General features: G+C 38.6%; 1 protein-coding gene across 6 annotated transcripts in view; it reads left to right on the plus strand.

Annotated features, from left to right (window-relative positions):
* Positions 1–14,711, plus strand: part of metro (membrane palmitoylated protein 7-like protein metro) — a 225,935-nt gene that overhangs the window by 160,117 nt on the left and 51,107 nt on the right. The window lies entirely within an intron of this gene.

Here is a 14,711-nt window from a genome sequence, read left to right on the forward strand (position 1 = left end):
CCGGGTGATAGCGTACCTAACCTGAACAATGCGGTCTCTCTTATCTCATTTACAGCTGTTTAGGTAAATCCTCATGTGATAAATGTAGAGAACAAGCATGACATATACTTACAAATAAATAAGGGTCTGGCTTTCGACAGTCGCAGGTATCAAAAGAATGCTTTCAGTCTCTATGTATTGTATTCAGAAATACACTAGTGTCCAAAAGTTAAGCATAATCACTAAACGAGGCCATACTGCCTGATAGCAATGTCAGACGGATTGCTGAACAAACGGAAGCTGATCACACACCATATGCCACACAACTTGTCCCAAAAAACAGTGTCAGAAAGGTTCTGATAGCTAAGGTACACCTATGACAACAGGTAACAAAACTTGGCAATGTCTTCCACAAACAATATGCTGTTAGTAGGGTGTATGGTTACCCCTAACGGCCATACATGCTTCTCAGCAACATGGCATGCTCTCTATTAGATGGTCTTGTGGCAGTCGATCCCATTCCTCCGAAAGGGCAATGTGAAGGACTTGGAGGGTCCTTGGTGGAGGCTGACGGGATGCGATTCGCCTCCCCGGGTATGTTCTATAGGATTCAGATCTGCAGACCTCGCTGGCCAGTCCATGCGATGAATGTTTTTCCCAGCCAGAAATTCATCCACCAGACAGTGCGGTGCGGTCGGGCATTATCGTCCATCCATGAAGATGTGCAGGTCCGTACGACCATTTAACACAATGCCGCCCCACACCATGGACGCCACCACCACCATACTGGTCCCATTCCATGATGTTACTGTGGTTGTGTCTGCTACCTGGTTCTCCAGATTAATGTGCGACGGGAATCGTTCTGCAAACTGAAGCAGGATTTATCTGTGAAGAGCACATACCTCCATTCATTCATGGTCCAGTTTCGATGTTGACAGTTCCACAGTAAGCGGGCCCGTCTCTGTGCTGGAGTAAGCGGGATGCACACCACTGGACATTGGGCAAACAGCCCTGCTGTTCTGAGCCTCCGGTACACAGTTTGCTGGGAAACGGCAACCCCTGAGATGGCTGCAAGCTCCGCCAACAATTGTCTTGCAGGTGCACTCCGATTTCGTTGGGGGGTTAAGGCCAGATATCGGTCCTGCTGTGGGGTGGTTACCCTTGGTCGACCTGGTACTGGCCTATGACTAACATCTGTCATTTTAATACCAATATAAATGGTCCGTTATTGGACATTATAAATTTTCCAGCTAACTCATTCCTGGTTGCCAGCTTTTTGCCCCCGTGTGCTAGGCTGAGCTCATCAGTTGGTACCTAGCACACCTACCAAGACACATGGCTAGTGCATACCATGGAGGCCACTGCGTAAGCTAATTGTATCCACCGGCAGTGCCAATGCACTATGAGAGACTTTGTCTAATTATGGTATGCACTAGCCATGCGTCTTGGTAGGTGTGCTAGGTACCAACTGATGAGCCCAGCCTAGCACACAGGGGCGAAACGCTGGCAACCAGGAATGAGTTGGCTGGAAAATTTATAATGTCCAATAACGGACCATTTATATTGGTATTATAAATTTACTCTTTCGGAACAATTATTTCAGATTCCCTATGGGAATCAACATCTATATCATCTGTCATTTTCTCGGAAACTGTTGAGAGTTTACGGATAAGCCGAAACATGTGTTAGCTTATTTCAACTCCTCTTTCACTGAACAAAGTTTCTGGGAAATCTTCCCCTTGTGACAGAGGCTTGTAGTTTTGTCTTTAAAACGACATACTGGTAAATCTACTTCAACTGGTCTCCCACATTTAAATGCAGAGCGACTCTCAGATTTGAGTGGGAGGTAAGCACCTAACCAGTTTGTGCTGCTCAACCTATTTTCTAAGAGAGGTATAGCAAATTCTCCAAATTCTATTCTTCAACTTTTGTTTTCTTTTACGTTGTGTAGAAATGTGACAAGACTACCATTATTAAAGGAGAAGTAAAATTGTGGCTTTGAGGTTTATCAATTATTTTAACCGTGTAATTTGTATTTGTACCCATAAGAGTTAAAATATTCCTATGCTATTCATTTATTGGTAATTTTAAAGAGGTATGCCAGGTTAATCCCAAGTTTTTTCACAAATTTCATAGCTTTCCCAGAGTATCCATACGTATCTTAGAGCATGAACATTTTGGAAGTGTGAAGTCGCAACTTATTTAACACTTCAACTTTTACTGTTATGTTTCTGTACTGAAGATATGTGGACAAGTTTCATACTTGAAGACCATAAATATTCTTATCACTAAATTTAATGAAAACATTTGAATATACATAATACGATTTTTTTTTTCCAACACCAAATCATGTACTTGATGATTTTGACATATTTTATCCTATTTGCTAGTCATACTCGTTAGTAATATCCATGGAATTTGAGTATCTTAAAACTGAGAGAGACAATCTTTGAGGATAAAATATTGTTATAATAGGGTAGTAGACTAGAATAGGCTTAAGAAAAAGGAGTTATTTTTGACTTTGAAAGCTAAGGGATTTACAGTGAATTTTAGTTTGATATGTGGCATGAACTTGTCAGATTTAATAAGTGATGAGAATGATGATTGATGTTTTCTTATCATTGAATTCCCACCAAATTCTTGACTAATATCTGTGAAATTATTCTCATACTAGCATGTGTGTCTGTCTCTGGTTGCAGATAACAAAATAGTTTTCTCCCCCCTCCCAGTGTGGTTAACTGTGAGTTAATATTGCAGAAGTGTTTCTGATCTTTATTGTTTAAATTTTTAAATTTCAGTTTTCTAGTTGTTGCATGGTATATAGGTTGAATGTTTGGATTCTGGAAGAACATAAATTACTGTGCATTTTAAAAACAAGCTTTATTTGTTTTTCTTTCTTTTGTGTAGTCTTCAGGCAGGAAAGCTAACATGGAACAAGCATAATAGCATAAGAAGTAGTATACTGTTTCGATAATACCTTGTTCATAGGTAATAAATTTCATATTAATCTGTATTGAAGAGCAATATAGTGTAAAATTGAACAGGTGAAAATTAGCTTTTGTTTTACACTATAATACCTTGTTCTCACTATGAATTAATTTGTCATTCCATGATGTGTTCACTTTTCCAAATGCATCTTACTGTTAGCTTGTCTTATTCATTTTTAAAATCTTTATTATAGCACAACTGTCCTCTACATTTTAAAATCAAGATCAAAGAGTTATGTGAATATTATTTTAATTTTAATGATTCACTGATGGTGGAAATAAGATTCTAAAAACCAGTTATGAATTAAATAATTTCAACGTGTGCTGACATAGACTGTTTTTAATTTTAATAAGTGTAAAAAAAAAAAAAAAAAAAAAAAAAACACAGTGGTGAAGCCGCGAGTGTAAGAAGTGCAGTGGAAATTAAAGTATGGAAGGAATGAATTCTGCCTGCTAAAATAGGCAGTTACAAACGTGATATTTTTAGTCTGTGAATTTGTACTTTCTTACCAGGTTATCCCAGATAAGTCTCTAGTTTTGAAGATAGAAGCTCATCACGGGGGAGAGCTAAGTAACGTGCAAGCTGCAGTACTAGTTGGTGCAACTATGGAAGGAACCGAAAAATACCTCTTCTGACGATGATAGAGAAGTCTAGGAAGCCACAATGTTTAAAAAATGTCAATATATCACTGTGCAAGTACACTAATATCAGGCCAGTTTCGATGACAAGTTCCCTATTTGAAGAATACATACAGGCACTAGATGCCAAGATGGGGAGTTGGAACAGGAAGATTGTGGTGTTTATGGCCCACTGCCATGCTCATTCTAAAGAGTGGCCCCACTTAAGGAACATCAAGGTAGAATTTCTTCCACCAAATAATACAGCAGTACTACAGTCTATGGACCAAGGAGTCATTAAGGTATTGAAGCAGAGGTACCGTAAATCAATTGTGAGCCATGCAGGCAGATCTATCTACAAGCCATCGCTTTTGGATATGATGCATTTCATTGCCTCATTGTGGGATTCAATAGAGCCTGTAATAATAGCAAATTGCTTCAGGAAAGCAGGTTTTGTAGGTGGTACCAGCAGCAGCAGCAGCAACATCATTGTTATGGAAGTTCATGAAGAAGAGCCAGAGTGCTGGAAAACCATAAAGGAGAGGCTGGAGATAACCAGTAGCTTCAATGACTTCATTGCCATTGATGACATAATCATTTGCAAGGAGCAGACCATTGATCAGATCTGCAAAGAAATTCAGGCAAACAACTGAGGTGGTTTGTGAAACTGATGTAGCCACAAAGACGCACACAAAATGCTGTCACTTGCGTATATGGATTTTATTTGCAATTGTTTACAAGTAAACACATGTAACCTAATCGACTACCATCGCAAACAAAACACTACTACAAAAACATGACAAGACTACGACTGCCATCTTGAACAGTTGACTGCTGACTGGAACATTAGCATGTCGGCACAACACAACTTCACAAAAACAACTCCTGTTAAACAACAACTCACTCCACCATCGAGACTGTCTCTTTATATAGGTTGCCTGGCTAGGCTTCTAGCAGGATATGTCACAATAGACCTTCTCGTAAATTCTAGAGTGTCTAATACATAGTTACAATTGTAAGGAAGTTTCTACATAGTTCTTGTCAAACCTAGTGTTATTCTGAATTTAAGTGTGTTGCACAATGTTACTGTGGATTATACATCATATAATATAAAAGTAATAATAAATTGCATACTATTAATTACAGGTTCTTACATTAACTAAACTCATATAAATAAATATATATACACGCACAGCACGTGTTTTATGACATAACCTCACAAACAATGCGATCGTAAATAATAATGATACTAATACTAATAAGTGGATGTAAACACTTCATAGCCATACATCACAAGTAATAATAATAATAATAATAATAATAATAATAATAATAATAATAATAATAATAATAATAATAATAATAATAACTTATCATATGGCTTTTAGTGCCGGGAGTGTCCGAGAACATGTCCGGTTTGCCTGGTGCACCTATGGACGATCTGTGTATCTGGTATTTACTTTCCCGGATGGTTCAAGGGCAGAAGCTAAAGTAGGCTGCGCAGTTGTTGATAATAAGAGATTTATTTTTCCTCTACCTAAAACCTGTAGCATCTGTACAGCAGAGCTCTATGCTATCCTTGGAGCTCTGCAGTATGCGCTGTCCAGGGAATATCGGCACTTTGTACGGTGTACTGACTCCTTGAGCTCATTACACTATATGTTTCCCATGACTCCCTCTGGTGCAGCATTTCTAGGTCCTGCTTGCTGTGGGTCCCTAGCCACGTGGGAGTAGCAGGTAACAATTTAGCAGATGGCGCTGCCAGGGAGGCGGCCACATTGCCCCCACCACCGAATAAGGTGCCAGCTAGTGATATTTGTTCTCGGCTTGAGGTGTTGTGTAATGTCCCATTGGGAGCAGGAGTGGTAGGCCACTCCTCTCCTCCTTCCCCCTCCCCCAGTGGTACTTGCAGTGGTCATCTGACCGCAGTACAGTACATATCCCTACGGATTTCGTGTATGTGGCCAATCTGCACCTTAGTCTAAAACTTTCGAGTACCACCTTCCTCATTGTGCAAAATGACGAGCAGTGATTAGACCCCATCATCCATTTTATGAGGGATAGTTGCCTATTTTATCGTTTTTAAAAGTGAATTTTAAAATTTACTTCTTTTAATTTTTCTTTTGTTCTTAACTATGCTTTTATTCAATTACGAAGGTTTCATCTATCTTTCTATCATTTTTAATAGGTTTGGTTTTTTTGGGTTTCAAGTTGAATAAAATACATGATTTTACTTCTAAATCTATGGCTTATTCAATTTTATTACATTTTACTGTATTTTTAATAATTTTATTGGAAAATAAAGCATTGCAAATGAGATTCACTGATTTTTAAGTTCATATAATTTTCATCAAAAGGGGGGTAGCAGACTTGCGGAAGTCGTAAGGGTGGCAGTCTAGATGATTGACTGATATAGCCTTGTAATAATACTCAACATGGCTTAGCTATGTGGATACTGCTACACGGCTGAAAGCAACAGGAAACTAGAGTCGTAACTATTTCCCGAGGACATGCAGCTCTCTCTGTATGAATGATGTTCTGATGATGGCTTCCTCCCGGCTAAAATATTCCAGAGGTAAACTAGTCCCCCATTCAGATCTCCGGACGGGGACTACATGAGAGGGGGCAATCATCAGGAAGATGGATACTGACATTCTGGGAATCAGAGCGTGGAATATTAGAAGTTTAAATCATTGTGGTAGGTTAGAGAATCTGAAAAGGGAGATGGATAGATTAAAGTTAGATGCAGTTGGTATAAGTGAAGTACGTTGGCAGGAAGAACAGGATTTTTGGTCAGGCGACTACCGAATTATCAACACAAAATCAAAAAGGGGAAATGCTGGAGTTGGTTTAATCATGAATAAGAAAATAGGGCAGCGGGTAAGCTACTGCGACCAGCATAGTGAAAGAAATATTATTGTCAAGATAGACACCAAACTAATGCCCACCACAGTAGTGCAAGTCTATATGCCTACTAGTTCAGCAAATGATGAGGAAATCGAAAGAATATATGAAGAGATAGAAGATTTAATACAATATATAAAAGTTGTCGAGAATATAATTGTGATGGAAGACTGGAATGCAGTGGTAGGCCAAGGAAGAGAAGGTAATATAGTAGGAGGATTTGGGTTGGGACAAAGGAACGAAAGAGGAAGTCGACTGGTTGAATTCTGCACTGATCATAATATAGTCCTTGCCAATACTTGGTTCAAACACCACAAACAATGGAAGGTATCAAATAGACTTCATCATGATTAGGCAGAGATTCAGAAACCAGGTGTTGGATTGCAAAGCAGACGCGGACTCTGACCACAACTTGTTTGTCCTGAAATGCCATCTGATGTTGAAGAAATTGAAGAAAGGAAGGAATGCAAGGAGATGGGATCTAGACAAGTTGAAAGAAAAGAATGTGAGGGATTGGTTCAAAGAACATGTTGCACAAGGACTAAATGAAAAGGCTGAAGGAAACACAATAGAGGAAGAGTGGATAGTCATGAAGAATGAAGTCAGTAGGGCTGCTGAAGAAATGTTAGGAAGGAAGAAAGATCAACTAAGAATCAGTGGATAACTCAGGAGTTACTAGACCTGATACATGAACGATGAAAATACAAGAATGCTAGAAATGAAGAGGGCAAAAACGAATACAGGTGATTAAAGAATGAAGTGGATAGAAAGTGCAAGGTAGCTAAGGAAGAATGGTTGAAGGAGAAATGCAAGGATGTCGAAGGTTGTATGCTCCTAGAAAAGGTAGATGCTGGATACAGGAAAATCAAGGAAATCTTTGGAGAAAGGAAATCTAGGTGTATGGATATTAAGAGCTCAGATGAAAAGCCACTTCTAGGAAAAAGAAAACAAAGCAGAAAAATGGCAGAAACTTATTCAACAGTTGTATCAAGGTGAAGATGTTGATGATTTTGTTTTGGAACAAGAAGAGGCTGTTGATGCTTATGAAATGAGACACCCAATTTTGAGGTCAGAGTTTGAGAGAGCTGTGAGGGACCTAAATAGGAACAAGGCATTCCCTCTGAATTACTGACTGCTTTAGGAGAAACCAGCATTGCAAGGTTATTGGATTTAGTGTGTAAGATGTATGAGACAGGAAAAGTGCCATCCGATTTTCGGCAGAATGTTTTTATACCTATTCCCAAGAAAGCTGGTGCTGACAAGTGTGAAAACTACTGCACCATTAGTTTAGTATCTCATGCCTGCAAAATTTTAACATATATTATTTACAGAAAAATGGAAAGACAAGTTGAAGCTGAGTTGGGAGAAGATCAGTTTGGCTTCAGAAGAAATGTAGGAACACGTGAAGTAATCCTGACTTATGTCGATCTTATAGCATCGAATTAAGGAGGGCAAGCCCACGTACATGGCATTCGTAGACCTAGAAAAGGCATTCGATAATGTTGATTGGACCAAGCTATTTACGATTCTGAAGGTAGGTGATTGGGATCAGATACCGAGAACGAAGAATTATCTTCAATCTGTATAAAAATCAGTCTGCAGTGGTAAGAATCAAGAGGTTTGAAAAAGAAGCAGCAATCCAAAAAGGAGTGAGGCAAGGCTGCAGTTTGTCCTCCCTGCTTTTCAGTGTTTACCTAGAACAGGCAGTAAAGGAAATCCAGGAGTAATTTGGAAAGGGAATGACAATCCAAGGAGAGGAAATCAAAACCTTGAGATTTGCCGACAATATTGTTATTTTATGTGGGACTGGAGAAGATCTCGAGAAGCTGCTGAATGGTATGGGCAAAGTCTTGGGTAAGGAGTACAAGATGAAAATAAATAAGTCCAAAACAAAAGTAATGGAGTGCAGTTGAACGAAGGCAGGTGATGCAGGAAATATTAGGTTAGGAAATGAAGTCTTAAAGGAAGTCGATGAATATTGTTACTTCGGTAGTAAAATAACTAACAATGGCAGAAGTAAGCAGGACATAAAATGCAGACTAGCACAAGCAAGGAAGAGCTTTTATAAGAAAATAAATTTGCTCGCTTCAGACCTTGATATAGGAATTACATGTTTCTGCTGAAGACTTACATCTGGAGCGTGGCATTGTATGGAAGTGAAACATGGATGATCACTCGCTCAGAAAGAAAGAGAATAGAAGCTTTTGAAGTGTGGTGTTACAGAAGAATGCTGAAGGTGAGATGGATAGATTGAATCACGAATGAAGAAATACTAAATTGAAGTGGTGAGAGGAAATCGATTTGGCTAAATTTGGAAAATTCTAAATTCCCATTAGGGAATTAAATATTTTTCACCAATAGAGCATGTCAAAAAATGTCAAAAACATATCAGATGTAAGGCTTTTCAGGTGTTTGCTCTATTAACCAGCGTTCCGTTCACCTGCATACACCCCAGCGTCAGTGGGTAGGGTCTGACACATCCCACTCTGATGAGTCAGTGTCAGACCTAAGACGTAACGCTGGTTAATAGAGCAAACACCTAAAGAGCCTTACATCTGATATCTTTTTGACATTTTTGGCTAAATTTGATGAGAAGAAGAGACAGAATGATAGGACACATTCTTAATAATTAATGTTATTTGCTTTAGTCCCACTAAGTACTTTTTACGGTCTTCGAAGACGCCGAGGTGCCGGAATTTAGTCCCGCAGGAGTTCTTTTACGTGCCAGTAAATCTACTGACACGGGGCTGTCGTATTTGAGCACCTTCAAATACCACCGGACTGAGCCAGGATCGAACCTGCCAAGTTGGGGGTTAGAAAGGCACATTCTAAGACACCCAGGAGTTGTTCAGTTTTTTTTTTTTTTTTTTTTTTTTTTTTTTTTTTTTTTTTTTTTTTTTTTTTTAAAGGAAGTGTAGGCAGTAAGAATGGTAGAGGTAGATCAAGGTATGAATATGACAAGCAGATTAGAGCAGGTGTAGGATGCAATAGTTACATAGAGATGAAATGGTTAGCACAGGATAGGGTGGCATGGAGAGCTGCATCTAAGCAGTCTGTGGAATGATGACTCAAACAACAACAACAACAACAATAATAATAATTTTTTCTCATCATCCTTTTAAAAATTCTAGTCGGTGGGTAAATTTTAAATTGGCCAATGACTTGGATGTTCGGTCCTTTTAAAAAGCAACCATGGTCGTTGTTGTAATAATAATAATAATAATAATAATAATAATAATAATAATAATAATAATAATAATAATAATATATCAACAACAACAACCACAATCATCATTGCTCTGTGCTAGGATGTAAATTTCATGTTTTTTTCCTTGTATAGCAATTTTCAAAATATAGGGGCAAGAATAATTACAATTACAAAATATTATGGTTGAATATTGTAAGAGAATGCATTTGCATCTTTAATTTGAAGTGCATGACAAGTTTCTGTTTGTTGATAAATTACTATTAAACACAAGCAAGAGCAAAAAGCTTTTTCTATAAGATCTGTTGGCCAAATTAGGAAAGTTCTTCAGTCTGACATCAGATGACTTGCATGTTGATGTTAAAGACTTTCTCTTAATGATCATTGTTTTAAATTACCTCCATACCACCATGATGTACATTAGTGTTTTTCTTGCCTACAGCAGTTTTTAGTACGGTGAGAAGAAGCAGACATTGTGTTGTTAAAAAAAAAAACAAAAAAAAAAAACAATGTCGTCTACTGAACTATAGTAATCATATCTTGTGAGGTCTCTAAAGTATAATCAGCTGTAAGAGTTATTCATGGCTTTTTATTTTACGTATGGCTGTTAGTGTCGGAAATGTGAGAGGACATTTTTGGCTCGCCTGGTGCGGGTCTTTCTATGTGTCGCTCACAGGCATCCTGTGCACCTGGTTGTGAGATGATGGTGATGATGATGATGATGATGATGATGTAGGGAGAGGGTGAAATCTAGTTTCAGCACATAACTTACTCCTGTTGAGTAACACCAAGGGATGTGCATGAGGCTTAATATCTCCATCTGACGGATGAATCACCAACAGTGTCATAGGCCTTCACTCCATATGAACACTGCAGAAAGGTTTGGAATTTAATTTTGGCTTGTGGTATGCAGTTTTGATGGTGAAATTTTTTCCACCAGCCGGACTTGAACCAGTGGTGTCAGACCTTAAAGAACCAGGCTAGTTGGCTGTGCAGTTAGGGGCGCGCAGCTATGAGCTTGCATCTGGGAGATAGTAGGTTCGAACCCTACTGTCGGCAGCCCTGAAGATGGTTTTCCATGGTTTCCCATTTTCACACCAGGCAAGTACTGAGGCTGCACCTTAGTGAAGGTCACGACCGCTTCCTTCCCATTGCTAGGCCTTTCCTATCCCTTCATCGCCATAAGACCTATCTGTGTTAGTGTGACGTAAAGCAAATAGCAGAAACAGAAAAGACCTTAAAAGACTTGACACCTTAATGATCACGGTGACCACGGGCTTTTTTGGGACAAATATTTCAGGTTCCCTATGGGAATCAACATCTATATCTTCTTTTGGCTTATGTCGGAATAAATGCAAGTTCGTTCTTTTGCATAACTGGTGGTTGCAGTATTGGGGAGGGGTCAGAGCACTAAATCAGGCCCTCATTGTCTAGGTTTATATTTGGTACTGTACCAGGAAAAGATTATGGGGCCAGAGCATGGGAAGGATCTCGGGTAGTGTGCGGTTACTTATTGGAGCAGGTACAGAGAAGGATATTTTTGCAGGGTGAATAATAGATGGTAACTAAGTTTTTTGACAATATTTATTGATATTTTCACATAAATCACCCTGAAATTGATTTATCAATAAATTTTCAATCAATCTCTCCAGAATGCGAAATGAAATATAGGCACTGTTATGTTCCGAGACATCCACTTGATGTTAAAAATGTATACCAAAACGAATACAAATTTTCCGAGATCTTAAACACCCTACAGTTCATCTAGGATCTCTTATATAGATTTAAATTCCAAAATAACACTTTGTACATAGAACTTCAGTTAACCAAATTTCTAGATTATGTAGAAATTAAGTCCATCACTTGTGATGCAAACCTACAGTTTTTCTAAGATTTTTAAACATAATATTAACACACTTCCATTAATAATCTGAGAGTTCAAATAAATGTCTTCAATCACTTGCTGTACACTCCTACAGTTCTAAACCAATTTTATAAGAAAAAAAAAATAGTGCTCTTGTTTTATGGCAAGCCCTATGGTTCATCTAAGTGAAATGACTTCAATTTACCAAATTTAAAGAAAAATCTATAATTCAAAATAAGACCTGAAGTCTTCTTGAATAACCTGCTACAATTATTAGGAAAAGTAGGATTAGATTCCACACGAAGCACTCTTCTTTTGACGAATGGAGCACAATGAATGATTGAGTGCTTTGTTAAAAGTCAGTTAGAGTCTAAGTGGAATTACTCACTCAAAAAATATATGAAAAACACTTATATCACCTGTAATCTGCTTATAAGGATTGATGAAGTACTGTCCTGCGGCTTGGTGACTGGAACTTTCTGCAGCTTGCAGCCAAGACTTGAACTCGACACCAGCAGTGTGACAAGTTTCACCCAATGAAGACACCACATTATCATCCCTCGTCGAAAATACGCTAGAAGAAATCACGATTAATCCCATGCTGGAGATGACGTTCCACGCAGTGTAATATCGCGACACTTTGCCAAGATTTCCGATGTTCTTTTAAAGAGAAATGTTGAAACACGGAAAGTTCAATTGGCACAATATAATGGGTTGTAGAACTCTTAATTATTGTTAAAGAATTGTATTATACACTGACATAAGTCTTAATGCACCGTTTGTATTCTCATTTTTGTTTTACGACATTAAATACGTGACTCAGAATATCAGAGTCTATGCTACAGTGTGATCCATAAGTCAAATTAATGCAGTAATGACCTACAGTAGTTTTCAAAATGAAAAGCACAGTCTTTCACTTACAGTTTATAAAACATGAATTGAACACTGTCACAGTTCATAACAGTCACTGATTATGTCTTAAATTCACTCGTAGAGTAACCATCACAGTCCATGAAACACTTGAGAAAATGCAATTAATATCGCTCCTAGAACAGTCTCTTGAATTAATGTTCATAGATTAAGAGGTTTTTATGACAGAATTTGCATCATACGAGTTCGTATGACCTAATATTGCCATAAAATGTCCTTAACACGTAGTTATTTTCTCGTGGTAATAATAGAAAGTTCGAGAAAATATGTGAAAAATAGTCACATTTAGTCCTGTCAATTATCGAATATTCTAGTGGAATGGTATTTTTTCAAACAGTTCACAATCATAATAATATACAAGAAATGTGTTTCAGAATTAATTGAATTGTCATAAAGTGATAGTTCAGTTTATCATGCACAATGTCCTATTATCTGTCACTGACAATGACAAAGTTCAAAATTCAACTATACTTCAATGCACAGTCTCTATCCTAAATTCACTTGGTTAAAACACTCGTAAATCTTATACAATGAAGATTCAGTCTGAGAAAATTTTACAACATTTCACGTCACGACTTGGTTGAAACTTCACTTGTGACGACCTCGCACAATTTCAAAGTTCTAGAGTGTAACTTTCATGTCTCTCGCGAAGCGCGACGGAACATAGTGATGTCTTGTCATGAGTCGTAGAGTTTTAGATACACTGACTATACCCTCGCTTCGTCAACCTATTTATATCCGGCTGGCAGCAGCTCTCTGTGTCGGGCGACAGAGGGGTGGATATACTTCCCAAACTTCAACTCATTATATCTTTGAAACCACTAGGCGGATTATTCTCAAATTTGCATCGTTGTACTTTTAAAATGTAAGCTACAATTTGGTGTTAGTGTCATATTTATTGGTCAAGTCATTGAGAAGTACAAAAATTGTTTCGAGACGTTTCTGCAGGGAGGTGAGATGCATGCGGTGCTGACGTCACTCGACCTTGCCCCATTCATGCTGTCTTCCTCACACAATGCAGTATAGACGAGAATGTCCTCTCGTACTGCTGTTCGTACCTCGTAACTTAGCCGTTCTCTCATGAATAAAGATTTTACAACACATATGTGCCAGGGAAATGCCTTCCTGGTACAGTACTAAGCTTAAGGAAACCTTCCTTATTAATTGATGGTGGTGATTATTGTTTTTAAGAGGAACTACAACTACGTAACCATCCTCTATATAACACTAATCAGAGAGAAAAAATGGAAGGGGTCCGACACTTTGAAAAATGAAGATATCGGCCAAATAAAGACAGGGCCATGAAGGGCGTGAAAATGAAAAACTCCCTAGGTCCCGATGGCTCTAATACTGCTGGAGTCGAAAAAGAACAAGAGTTGACCAAGGGAGGTTGAATAGGATAGATGAAAGTGAGGAGCCTGGCACAATTAAGTGGAAGCAATGTCAGGACTCATCTAAGGGTCCAGCGGCCGCCAACCCCCACTCCCACGTTCAGGGCCCTGGGGCCCCTTTTAGTCACCTCTTACAACAGACAGGGGATATCATGCCCCTACCCACAGGGGGACTTTCAGTATTAGAAACAGGATGGTAAAATGTCTCCTGTAGTTCAAATCTTCAACTTTACTAAATTAAATACACTACATAAGAAGGGAAAACATGATGATAAAATGTTTCCTGCTTAGGACTATTAACCATTTAGCTGCTGGGATCGAGTTTACTTGCTGTGATCTGTTGGGTATATTTTCAACCACTTGGATACTTTGTTTATGTATAGATGGTAGTGGGATAAATGTCCATCTCTGTAGTGTAACGGTTATTACTATTAGCTGCAGTCCTCAGAGGCCCTGGTTCAATTCGGGTACTCCCAGAAATTTAAGAATGGTAGGAGTGCCGGTATGTGGTTAAAATGGTACAAGCAGCTCACCTCCCTTGGGGTGTGCCTGAAAAGAGCTGCACTACATCATGACGAGGACAGGAGTTTATTAACTTAATGGAATAAATACTTCTATATCTTCTGTATGAATTAAATAGAGTGCTGTGCATTGTGGCTTCCACATGCAATTTGAATGCTAATAATAATGGTGTGTGGCCTCCAGAGAGACCTGTTGCAGGTCTTTCGAGTTGTTGCCTTATGGGCGACCTGCACATCTGTGAGGGTGGGGCCCTACTTAGGATGATTTCTGATGCTTAAGGCAACACACACTCGGCCCCCAAGCCATCAGAA

This window comes from Anabrus simplex, chromosome 1 (genome assembly GCF_040414725.1).
Source record: "Anabrus simplex isolate iqAnaSimp1 chromosome 1, ASM4041472v1, whole genome shotgun sequence".
Lineage (NCBI taxonomy): Eukaryota > Metazoa > Arthropoda > Insecta > Orthoptera > Tettigoniidae > Anabrus > Anabrus simplex.